The sequence below is a fragment of the Medicago sativa genome, chromosome 6, assembly GCF_051527215.1.
Source record: "Medicago sativa cultivar Bolivia chromosome 6, Bolivia_mono, whole genome shotgun sequence".
NCBI classification, from domain to species: domain Eukaryota; kingdom Viridiplantae; phylum Streptophyta; class Magnoliopsida; order Fabales; family Fabaceae; genus Medicago; species Medicago sativa.
This window is the reverse complement of record NC_140754.1, coordinates 58,339,944-58,352,146: the sequence shown is the minus strand read 5'-3', so window position 1 is coordinate 58,352,146 and position 12,203 is coordinate 58,339,944. Positions and strand designations below refer to the sequence as shown.

The 12,203-nt window shown below is 34.6% G+C and overlaps 1 pseudogene; it reads left to right on the top strand.

Moving 5' to 3' along the window:
* Positions 1-6,624: 6,624 nt before the first annotated feature.
* LOC146915922 (ASC1-like protein) lies at positions 6,625-10,899 on the top strand (annotated as a pseudogene).
* The last annotated feature ends 1,304 nt before the right edge of the window (positions 10,900-12,203 follow it).

Sequence of the window (12,203 nt, the reverse complement as noted above, 5' to 3'; positions counted from 1 at the left end):
TTGATTTTCTGGCACCTGGGCATTTTGACTAACTGCAGGGGGTTCTATTGACCCACCGTTTAAGTTTCGAGTTACCGGTGTGCTTCGCGCCGCAGGGGCACCGAAAAAATCAGCAATTCACTCCATTTGAGCGGATAATGCTTGGTAACTGTTGTTAGTATCTCGAATTAAAGGATTAGTTATTGCACCCATTTGTTGTGTTACTAAATTGGCCATATCATGGTTGGCCTCATCCATTTGTTGCCTTAATGCCATCATGGATGCATTTGTTAAGGATTGTTGGGGTGTTGCAATCAGAACGCTCACCCTAGGAGCGAACAATTGGGGCATTGGCACATTTAAACTTTTGGAAAACGAAGATGGGTTCGTGTGTAGGACCTGCATTAAAGAAGTTGGCATGTCGTACTGCATAGTTCGACGGCTTGTGCCAAGATTAAAAAACCCTTGGTTCGATGTATTAGGACTGGCCTGCGAAGTTTGCGCGGCCAATGTAAATGCTGGAACGGCCTGAGTCATTTGGGTAGTCATAGTTGAACCCGTCGAAGCGGCCTGAGTAGTTCGCGTGGCCGACGTAACCACCGGCATGGCCTGACTCGTCTGCATGGCCATTGTCGATTCGACCGGTTCTATCATGGTCGTCATGGTACTAGTTGGTACCGCTTGTGTACCACCAGACGATGTGGGCGGAGGGCGCGTCATTTCAGGAAGTACTTTTTTATTCCTCAATAACATGCATAACGCAAATCAACAACATTGAACAAGTAAATATAAAACGTAAAGTTATTAAAAAGCAAGCACAAAACGGTCCCACTGGGCGTGCCAATTTGTTTACACTAATTTTTGGTAAACAATCGCTGGTTTAAAAATAGTTACTTGCAAGATCAACCAGTAAATCTTAAGAGCATATTTGTGCTTCTTTATATAACTTCCGATAAAGATTTGTATTGTTCTTTGAAGAACTTTAAGTAAATGAAACAAGTAAAGTAATCGAATTCAACCCAGTTGAATTCAATCGAAATCCGTTTAAGTGAAATAACTTTGAATTGCTCAAAAGAAACAAGTAAAATGTAAAAACATTTAAAGAGACAAATGTAAATTGCATTGATTGAATGTAAATTGGCACACAGATTCATACATTGCAACTTGTAACTCGTTTCTCGCTTCCATACGGATAATTTGAGTGTAAGTTTTGTATGATTGATATGTGACCCCTTTTTCATCAGAAAAACTACTATTTATACAAATAGAAATAACTACCTAAATTCGAATTCAAACTTATAACTATAGAAAACTAACAAGTCTTATCTATTAAATTTGAATTTCGAACGCGCCTCTTTGGAGATGTCTGTTGCTTGCCTTTATCCAAAATAACCGTCCCTCGGCAAATTTCGTCCATCGAACTAAAGCACGTGCTCCCAGCAAGTCCAACTTCGATAAAACTTGAGAACAATTCTTTGTTTCTTCGATGATAAGGTCAATTCTCTTTGACTGCATTTAATGATAACCTTTAAAATTATAGGCTAACATGTGTCTCTTGTGATCCACACTAGCTTGGTCTCAAGAGGTTTCCATTAGGTGAAACAGGATTAGCCGTAAGGGGCCCGCACGTCACATAGGGAGTTCCGATGGTTATACCTTAGATAGGTTTCCAACGGTTAGTGAGGGATTATGCTCGGGTTTACTCCACCCCGGGGCTCTCCGTAAAATGAATTCAGATAATGTTATTGTTCAACGCTAACTCCTAACTTAATTACACTTGTGTAGACCCTGATTTTCGGGTGTCAATCCATTAATTGGTTTTGAACCTTCAATCGTTTGGACTTTTCGATCTTTATTCGTGGGAAGGGAAAATATGAATTTAAAACCCTTTTTGGATCCGGGGGTTGGTTACGATTGGGGAAGGTGTTAGGCACCCGCATCGTCCACAGTATTCTGTGGGAACCTCTTTTTAAGTTTATCTTGTGCTAGGTTATTTTTATTTGAAAAATTTATTGCTTAAAATCTAAGTGAAAGAATGGAGGGAGAAGAAGTATGAGTTTTTGTTCTTTTTATTTGATCGATTTGGAAGGAATAAAGCCCTTGCCTACGTACCCTTAAAAGGGATCAAAACCGCCGTAGTTCTCTCTTAAAAATATTTTTTGTGGGTTAGGTTGATTTTAATTTGATTTTGAAAAATGGTTTTAAGAAGGGTTGCGAGACCTCAAGGTATAGAAGAATAAAATAGGAGTGAGGTTGTTTCATTTTATTTATGAAATTTAGTCTAAGTTTAATTAAGATTCATTAGAAGTTGATTAAGAAAATAAAAAGAAAAACAACTTGGATTTTGATCCAAGGTTTATTAAGAAAATATTTGACTTTTTTACTTATTTGATTTTTTAGGATAAAAAAGATTTTTCTAAACTAACGGTAAGCTAGTGTAACGACGTGAAAAATAAAGCGATAAATAAAGTGATATGGTGTCGGTGCAAGTGTCAGTGTGTGCAATTACTACGCTATTACATACCATCCTAGATCCATTCTAAGGCGAAAAATGCGAAAAAATAAATTACATCAATACCTAAAATACACACTAAATAAATAACTATAAAAAAACAACCCAAAAGCAAAAATAGAATGAATGACGAAAATAAAATATGTATGCAAAAATTCTAAACACAATTAAAACATAAGTAAGCACAAATTAAATTGAGCACCACAATTAAAAATAAACAAGCAAGCATTAGGAGAAAGTAATGAAAATAAGCAATTAAAACAAAATTTAAGGTTAGAAAGTTTAAAAGGATGAAGATATATTTTTAGGAATAAAAGAGGCATTTAAATGCCAAAAGTGATGTAGAAAATAATAAAAATGGAGAAGAAATTAATAAAATTAAAATTGGCTCAGCAGGATTAAATCTGGACCACTTGATGCATCAAGGGGTCCAAACTTAATCACTAAAGGGCTCATCACAGCCACTAGATTGATCTAAAGGCTAAAAATAACACAGGAAAAAATCAAGGTAAAAAGTTGAGGCCACAGCAGTCATTAGATCAATCTAAAAAGTTAAAAACAAAACAGAAAAAAAGAAAAGGAAAAAAGACAGGGAACATAGCAGCCACTTGATCAAAGTTGATCAAGATCAGAGAGTGAATCCTCCCAAGAGCATCCTCGGGCGTTGGATCTAGGATCCAATGGCCTAGTCTTTAGGTCACATGGCCACACAATAAACAGTAAGCATAAAATCACAGTTAATACACAGTAACCATTGGATTACAGGAAAAGAGACATATCTGAAAGCATGTCCACACACGTATAATCAACCGTTAGGTTGTATTGTAGACACGTAGTAACCGTAGGTGTTCCCTAAGGTTATCACTAGCTTAGGGTTAGGTAGAACTCACTGAGGCATTATGTCTCGTCCCTCTCCTTATTTGTTCAGGTTCTCAGGTGTCACGCGGAAAAGGTAAAGAAAAAGCTTTGGATTGATTATGCTTGCGAGGAATCAACTTGGTGTTGGAGCAGTTGATGCATATGTTCTATTATAGATGTTTTGTAATGAACTATGTAGCTAGATTTCGTTCGGCAAACGCATTGTGAAATAATATAACATAAGACTTTGGGTGTTTTGGTATCTGAATTCTCGACTTAATGTCATTCATCATTGTAAATTAATGTATCCAATATAAGTTTTAACGCACTTTTGAATATTCTAGACACTTTCAAAGTGGGCGTTACATTAACCTTGGTTAGTTCATACACCACTTAGCTAACCTTGGCCTAATTAGGATTCATCATTGGAGGTTGGAACATACGTGTGGCTTAAAATGTTTTTAATGCCCGTTTGCGTTGTCCTATACATTTGTTTGTTTTTACTGGGTTAGGTTTATGTCCCCCTAGTTTTTTTTTTTGTATTTTTTTTAATAATATTTATGAGCACTTAACACAAGATTAGAGTATAGTTAAGAAATCACATATTCTATTTCTTGATGTTATTATGCTTTGGCCTTATAAAAAAAAAACTTAACTTGTTAAATCGTATATTTTTAAACACCAAAGGTCTAATAAATTTTTAAATAGTCAAATAATAATTTGTAATAATAATTAGGGAAATATAAATTGAACCTAAATCATCTATGTTTTGAACCCCAAATTATCCATTTATTCACCTTAAAGGTGAAAAATTTGTCACCAAACTACTTGACATAAAAATAAAGTGAACCGAAAATCGTAAAATTAAAATAATATATTTTAATAATTTAAGATGCTATTTTTTATATATTACTTATATTGTTAAGATGTTTTTCATTATACCAAAGTTATTTATTTTCAATATTAATAAAAGGAATTTACTTTACTGTCTGTATAAAATTGTTATACTAATATAATCAAATTACTTTAATGGTCAACTATTTTATAGATTCAATGTTTCTTTATTTCTTTTGAATGATTCAATGTTTTTTCTCTTTTTTTCTTTTTTCTAATATATGGAAATAAAATTTGATTTCAATTATTTTTTTCTATAATTTTTTGTTTTAATTTTTCCCTTCTTAATTTTTATTGTTCAATTACTTACTTTATTTTGACAAAACATATCATAATAAGATATGTCTGTTATGCAGTATGAGAATATATCTTGCCATAAATAAATCATTGTATCTTAATAAAAAAAATTAAAAAAATATCATTGTATGCGCGTACGTGTGTGTGTGAGAATGATACAAAATAGTTCGACAATTATAATACAAATTTAATTATTTACTATGGTTCTAATTTTATGTATAAAAAATAGTTAATACAAATTTAATTATTTACTACGGTTCTAATTTTATGTATAAAAAATAGTTAATTGTAAATTGTAACCTCAAAACAACAAGTTAATTGTAAAATAGTTATTAGTGTCAAAGTATTTAATTTTTTTTATAGGCAAAATAAAGAGATAGGCATCAGGGAGAAGCTGAAACATCCCAACTAGGTTGGCACCACCTCCCGTCCTCTGCCGCCTCCCTAATACATAATAATATTATTAAATAAATGAAAAATCTGTACAAAAGAGGGCGGACTAGGCCAATACCCTCAAAAAAGGAAACGAAAAAAAATAGAAATTAAAAAGACTATAAATGGCTACGTGAATCTGTAATTAGGAAGCCCATTTCTGTCTCTAGTAAAATCAACCGACAGTGAAACTGGCATAGGGTGAGCAATAATTGCTTTGACTGCACATTTCTCGAAAAGCTATCCGGGAATCATTGTTACCGATCCCCCGAATGTTCCAGAAAATAATCACGATGGAAGAGGACCCTGAGAATGGGTTTGATAACTGACCTTATTCTTATTCAATTTTTTCTTCCGAGACTTAGAAATCACTAGTGAAAAAGGTAGATCAGTTTCAGCCGCTTAATTCAACCAATCTTGCATAAAATTCATTTCCTTCCGTCAAGTGGGATCTATAGTTGCACCAGGGGCTGCCGCTGTAGAACTAACATCTAAAAGCAGGACGGGCGTTAAAATTGGCACATGATAAATAGTTTCAGTACGAACTATATCACCTGTAACATTAAAGAGTTGCATACTGTAAGAATTAGCATTAGTGGGGATTACCCTGTTTGCTTCGGAAGGAGTTTTGGTGCCTGCAATCTGGTCTGAATTTTCATCCACATGGATATTCATATTTGTGCCAGTGTCATATTGAGGAGTAGTGTTGTCTTCAACATGAATAAAAGACTGATGTTGCGCTCTACAATATCTTCCTCAAGAAAGTTTAAATCCCCTATACTCCCCCAAGACGCTGAGAGAGTTAGTAAAATTTAGGAGTTGCCAATTTCGGAAAGTTTAAATCCTCTATAAGACAATAACTGAGATCAATTCTTGGAGTTGCCTATTTGAGAAGTAGTCCATTCCTAACCTATGTGAAAAAAAACCAAATGTCCTTTGATAGACTCTAGAAATAGTGGTATAACACGTCCAAACGTTGGGGATGCCTTGCGGAACCCATCTCATGCCTATGATTATCCTTTTTTCCCCATGAATTTGGAGGGAATCCATCAAGTCCTTTTTCTGTATAATAATATTAGTAAAATACTCAAATAATAAATTGGTAATTTTATTTCATTTCACTATTTTAGCATATTCCATCCAACTCTCCTTTTTTATTTTTAAACGGAAAACGTTAGTATGTTGATTGTTATGTTAATTTTTCACTCTTTTTGAGGATTTGAACTATGCTTCTAATATTTTCTCAGATGGGGGAGTTATGTTAGGATAAAGAATAATTGGAAATTCGAGTATTTAGGAAATATTAGGAAATCATTATGTTCATTTGATAGATTGTGAGTGATAGTGGATAGTTCTTTTCTCCACTTTCTTTCAGTTTTCCAGTAATATAATTATTTTTTGTTCCTAACAGACGCGTGGTTAAGAATTTTGTGAATGTGAGTTACAGACACAGTTCAAATAGATCAAATCTAGTTTATTCTTGGATGATAGGATTGTTGCGTTTAAACTTGTAATCGAAAATAAGTATGTAAACACACCAAACAAATGGTACAATTTTTGGAAGATTTTAAAGATTATTATAATATGTGTTTATCATTTCATGTCTGTCTATATCTAAATGAATCTTCTCTTATCATGCTTTGTTTATAATAATGGACTCAACTTATTACTTGTTTCTGCCTAAAGTATACCTTTAATGAATCTTCTCTTTCTATACATCTAGTCAATCTAAAGTTAGTGAAATTTGCAGAAAGTTGCCAGAAGATTGATTTTCGGAAATGTGAAAGAAGCGCTTGATTTTCAGACAGAAGATCGGAGAAAGAAGATTAGTAAGTTTAAGGAATCTGCATGGAAATGTGTTTATTTTTTATCGGCCGAAATATTTGCATTGTCTGTAACATATGATGAGCCGTGGTTTACTGATACAAAAAAATTTTCGGGTCGGGCCAGGGGATCAGATATGGCCAGATCAAAAGATTAAGTAAGATTAATATTGATATTCCCAATTATTGTGTTTCAGACTTCAGTTGCATGCAATTTCAATTTAACCATTTATAATTTTCAGACTAAAATTGAAAGGGTTGTATATGTATGGTGCTGGATTTTATTCATACTCCATACCTGCTTTAATATTCTGGGAAACAAGACAATCTGATTTTGGGATTTCCATGGCACATCATGTTGCTTCTCTAAGTCTCATTTTGTTATTCTATATTTTTAGGTACAATTTCACTCTCTGAGTAATGCCTTTACCTTAAGGAAACTTAAATTGGTTTTCTACGCACATTAAGGACTCAACACCTGCACTATGTAACGGCCTGATTTTTCGATTAGATTTATTTTAATTATTTCATGTGTGTTATATGTGCTCTCATTTGATTACTTGCCTCTGAGTTTATTTTTGGTTGTGATTCGTAGAATTAGGTGTTAGAAGGGTATTTTGGTCATTTTGAGAGTAAGGGTAATTTTGTAATTTTGCTGAGGATTACTTTTAGTGCTTAGTGAGAGTTGTTATTTTACTAAGTTACTAGAGTGAGTGTAGTAATTATTTTATTACCGGTAAGTGACCGTTAGTATTACATTTTTACCGTTAAGTGAGTAGTAACATTTGGGTAAGAATAGAAATGGGTTAGGCCCATTAAGGTGTTGTGAGTTAAGCCCAATTAAATAGAACATATATAAACTCTTGTTAGTAGAGAAAATAGGTTTTCACCAACATTTCACAATTGAGAAGAGATAGAGGTAGAGAGAGAAAGACAAGAGAAGAAGGGTTTGGAGAGGAGGCTAGAGAGAGAGCTAGAGGGAGGTCAAGCTTCAAGGATTGGAGCTAGGATTGGAGCTAAAGTGAAGCCTTAGAGTTGATTGTGAAGAATTAAGGTAAGGGGGTTAGGCTTTAATCATAATCTAGTAGTTTAACTTCTACCCTAATTCTTTGCATAATTGTGGTTAAGTGCTTAATTTGATTTTGATTGTAGAATTTCGTGCTTATGTTTTGATGCAATGTTTAGGTATGCAAATTGAATGTTAATTGAGTTGTTGATGATGAAACTACATGCTTAAGTTGTGGTTATATGTGTGCTTTGCATTTTTGCCCAAAAAAGATGATATGAGATGTTGTTGTTGATGAATTATGATAAATTCATGATTGGTTGTTGTTGTTGATGATGAGAGATGATGTTGTTGATGATTATAACCTTGGGTAATCATAATTGTTGAGTTGGTTATGAATTTGAATTGTTTTGAAGTTTTATAATAAATGGGTCAAATGATGAATTTTGTGGGAAGAATGTTTTGGTGCAAATTTTATATGGACTTGAGTGTCTTTTCATGTTTAGAAATGTTTAGACAAACCTTGGGATCAAATTTGGGCATTGGGGAATCAAAATTGGGGTTTTGGAGTGAAAATGGCACTTTTTCCCAAAACTACTGACACAACTCCCCACCTCTCTCGCAAGGCGAGTTGGACGCGAGCAAGGGGAGGCTCTATGGAGCTTACTCGCCTGTGGCGAGTTGCACAGGGCAGCACCCCCTGTTTCACGTTTTTGTGTCTTTTCTCCCGTTTCTGTTTTGAGCTGGCTTTTGGCATAAACATGAGAATTGTAGATAATATTTTTAGCTTTCCAGAGGCTTTGGTTTGACTTGAAAATGATTTTTGGTTCTCAAGTTATGAGAAAAATACTTTCGAAAAGTCTTATTGAACAACCCGCATAACTAATCCTAAGTCGACCCAAACCTTATGGATTGTTTCCTAACTTTAAACTTGGTTTCTATGAGTCCAATTTAAGTGTTTAATGGTTCTTAAATCGTAATGCGGTGAATCTAACTTGTTTTGTTTTGAAAATGGGATTCTTTGGTAAAAATAACAAAGAGAGACGAACTTTGAGGTTTTCATGATTTCGTCACATTTGGCCGGTGAAACGCCTAGGTATCCTCTACTGCACTCACATGTGGCCTAGAGGTATACTTAGTTGAGGCATTGAATCTTGTTCAGTTGGTTTGGTTCAATAATTTCAATTATTTTGAAAATGAGATAAGATAGACGAACTTTGTCGAAACGGTTCCTTTGAACCAATTACCGTGTAAATATTTTGTGAATGACTTTATATGATTAATTGAGGATATATGAATGGTTGTTGAAGGTTGAATGTGATGTTTATCATAAATGTTGTATTATTCCACTTTTCTTGGTTTATGAGTAGTATCTGGAATTGTTGTGAGATATTGTGTAGTTGATGATGACTTATGTGGTGATGACTCATATGTGAATTGTGATTTGTTGAATGTGTGTGGACATGAATACTTGATAATGCAATGTTGTTGAGCTAGTCAATGTAATTGGAGGTGTACATTTACATTGTCGTTGGTAGTTGTCTGTTGAAGTTGTGCATTATCGGGTCATTTGTTGTATGTCCATGCATCATATCATATGAAGTTAGTTGTGAAATGTAAAATGAGGTGTACTTTTACATAGTAAGAGGAGGTGTACTCTTACTTAGATGTGCGGTTGGCATCTAATGTTGTTGTATGGTACCACATGTATGTATGTGTCGAGTATAGGCGCATTGCATATTGAAATGATATCTTGATGTAATGTGTGAATGTTTTGGTGATAATTGGGTGCTTGCTTGTAATATTTGGATTGGTTGAATGAATGTATATATAGAAGTTAATTGTTTATTCAACTATTTGAGAATTAATTTAACTTCTTCACATCCAATTATTGTTTATTGATTATGATTAATGTAATGCTAACCTCCAGTGGTTTTGACCGCCTACCAGTCTGTATGGATGGGTAGACGCTGTACAGGAGTAGTCCGCTTGCGGTGAGTGCTTGGATAGCTGGAGTTAGCCTCCGCTATCTTTTTGGAGTTATAGTTTAGGGCTCTGATTAGGTTAAGTCAGTGTCTTTTTACGGTGTTGGACTTATTTTATTTGAGGTGTACTCACTGTTGAGACATAGAGGATTTTATGATGTTGATGTTGATGTTATTGGACCATGGCATATGTATTGATTTGGAGATGTATTGATTTTATCCGTTGTGACTGTTGAGATATTATATATGCATGTATGTTGAGATATTTGGATATTATGTGAGACGTAGCGTCTATTTCTTGAATATTCGTTATATTCGCGTGTTTTATCACTTTAATAGAAATAAGGCGTTACACACTAATTCTATTTTTTTCGCTTATTTGTTTAATACACACAGGTTTGTTCGAATTGGATCAGTTGTTTTAGCTCTTCACGATGCCTCTGATGTGTTTCTGGAGATAGTGAAAATGTCCAAATACAGCGGTGCTGAAAGTATAGCTTTCTTTGTGTTTGTTCTTTTTGTTTTATGTTTCACCATACCACGTATCGTTTACTATCCATTTTTGGTTCTTTGAAGTACAAGGTTTGTTTTCTTTCTTTCTCCTTTAATTTGTTAATGAATAATTGATTATACTAGATACATTGTCTAAAGTCTAAACTGAATTGCTCAGTTTATAGGAGCAATGTTCCTTCACATGTCATTATATTATGGTATTTAATCGTTTTCATCTTTTTTCCAGCTATGATTCGGCTGCCATCTTGAAATTGGAAAATCATTGGGTGAGTGGCCCTATAGTTTATTATGTTTTCAACAGTCTTCTTTTCTGGTTGCTTGTTCTTAATATTTATTGGTGGGTGCTGATGCTTCGGATGGTTGTTGGTCAAATCCGCGCAAAAGGAAAAGCTAGTGAAGATATTCGATCAGGTAAGTTAAACATTTGATTGCATATAAGGCCTTCTATTATGCATAACATCAGAAATTATGACATTTCATTCAATCAATCTTGATGTGGAAGATCCATCTACATAGCCATAGGAATGGCTTTGGTTGGTAAACTGTTGCCCTTAACAATTTCTTGTATACGCAGATTCTGAAGATGAACATGAAGAATGAGCATGAAAATAAGATTGGGTAATGTCTCACTTGTTCGACATGGTATCAAATTTTTTACACGCACCTAGGCATGTTATACATTGTCACATTTTATGTAATGACTGTAAAATTCTCAAAAACTAGTGTTTATAAACAAGAAACTCCTAGTACAAATGTTCAAAGGTCAGCTTCTCTTTCTTTTCTTCCCCTCAATCAACCAATGTATGTAGTTTACTAAGCTACCATTACATTAAATCTGAGGCCAATTTGTGAGAGCTTCTGTAACGCCCATACTAAACGTACCTAGGAAGTTTAACATGTGCATTAACTTGATATTGGATACATTAAATTTTACAACAATAATACATAGAATGAATAATCTATACAACAATGAGCGTTCGTACAAACAAATATACTCTACTACTAGTCCAAAATGTTGAAAATACATCCTTGAAATCCCTGACATCCCGCAGCGGGTACGAACGATCGCTTGCTGAATTATCCATCTGACTACGAGCTAGCAAAACCATCCTGCTTATCTGAAACAAATAAGGATAGGGATGAGACATAATGTCTCAATGAGTTCTACCTAATCCTAGGCTATAGGTAACCTCGGGGGTAACCTATAACCTGGCGGTTGATTATACGTGTGTGGTCATGCTTTCCTAGACGGTCGTGCATACTAGATCCGTCATAGGTTTTTCTTACTTGCTATAGGTCTTTACTAACATCATATGTGTCATGGCAGTTTAAGGGAACCTAAGACCACTATGCCAAGATATGATAAATGCATCGAGGCCTGAATATTACATATTCATGACACGATCCTAAACTGGACGAATAGGGGAAACCTAGGATCGTCATCGGCATAAACTTCATAACTTGCTCTATTCACAACTTGCACGTGTCTAACGTCATCATGCTATCATATTAGTTCTCGACGATCTACGTCAAGGCTCTATTACATAACCTATGCATAACTAACATCATAACATAATCAAGTTCATTCATTAAGTTAGAGGTTAGCGTTGAACAATAACATTATCTGAGTTCATTTTACGGAGAGCCCCGGGGTGGAGTGAACCTGAGCACAATCCCTATCTAACCGATGAAAACCTATCTAAGGTACATCGGAACTCCCTCTGTGACGTGCAGGCCCCCCTTGCGGAGCTTATCCCGTTTCACCCAGCGGAAACCCCTCGAGATCCAACCTAGTGTGGATCACAAGAGACACGACACCTAATAGATGACTTTGTACATGTAAACAGTCTAAAACTAAATAATTCAATAAACAGTTAAAGTCGTATGCTTGAGTTTGTTCCATA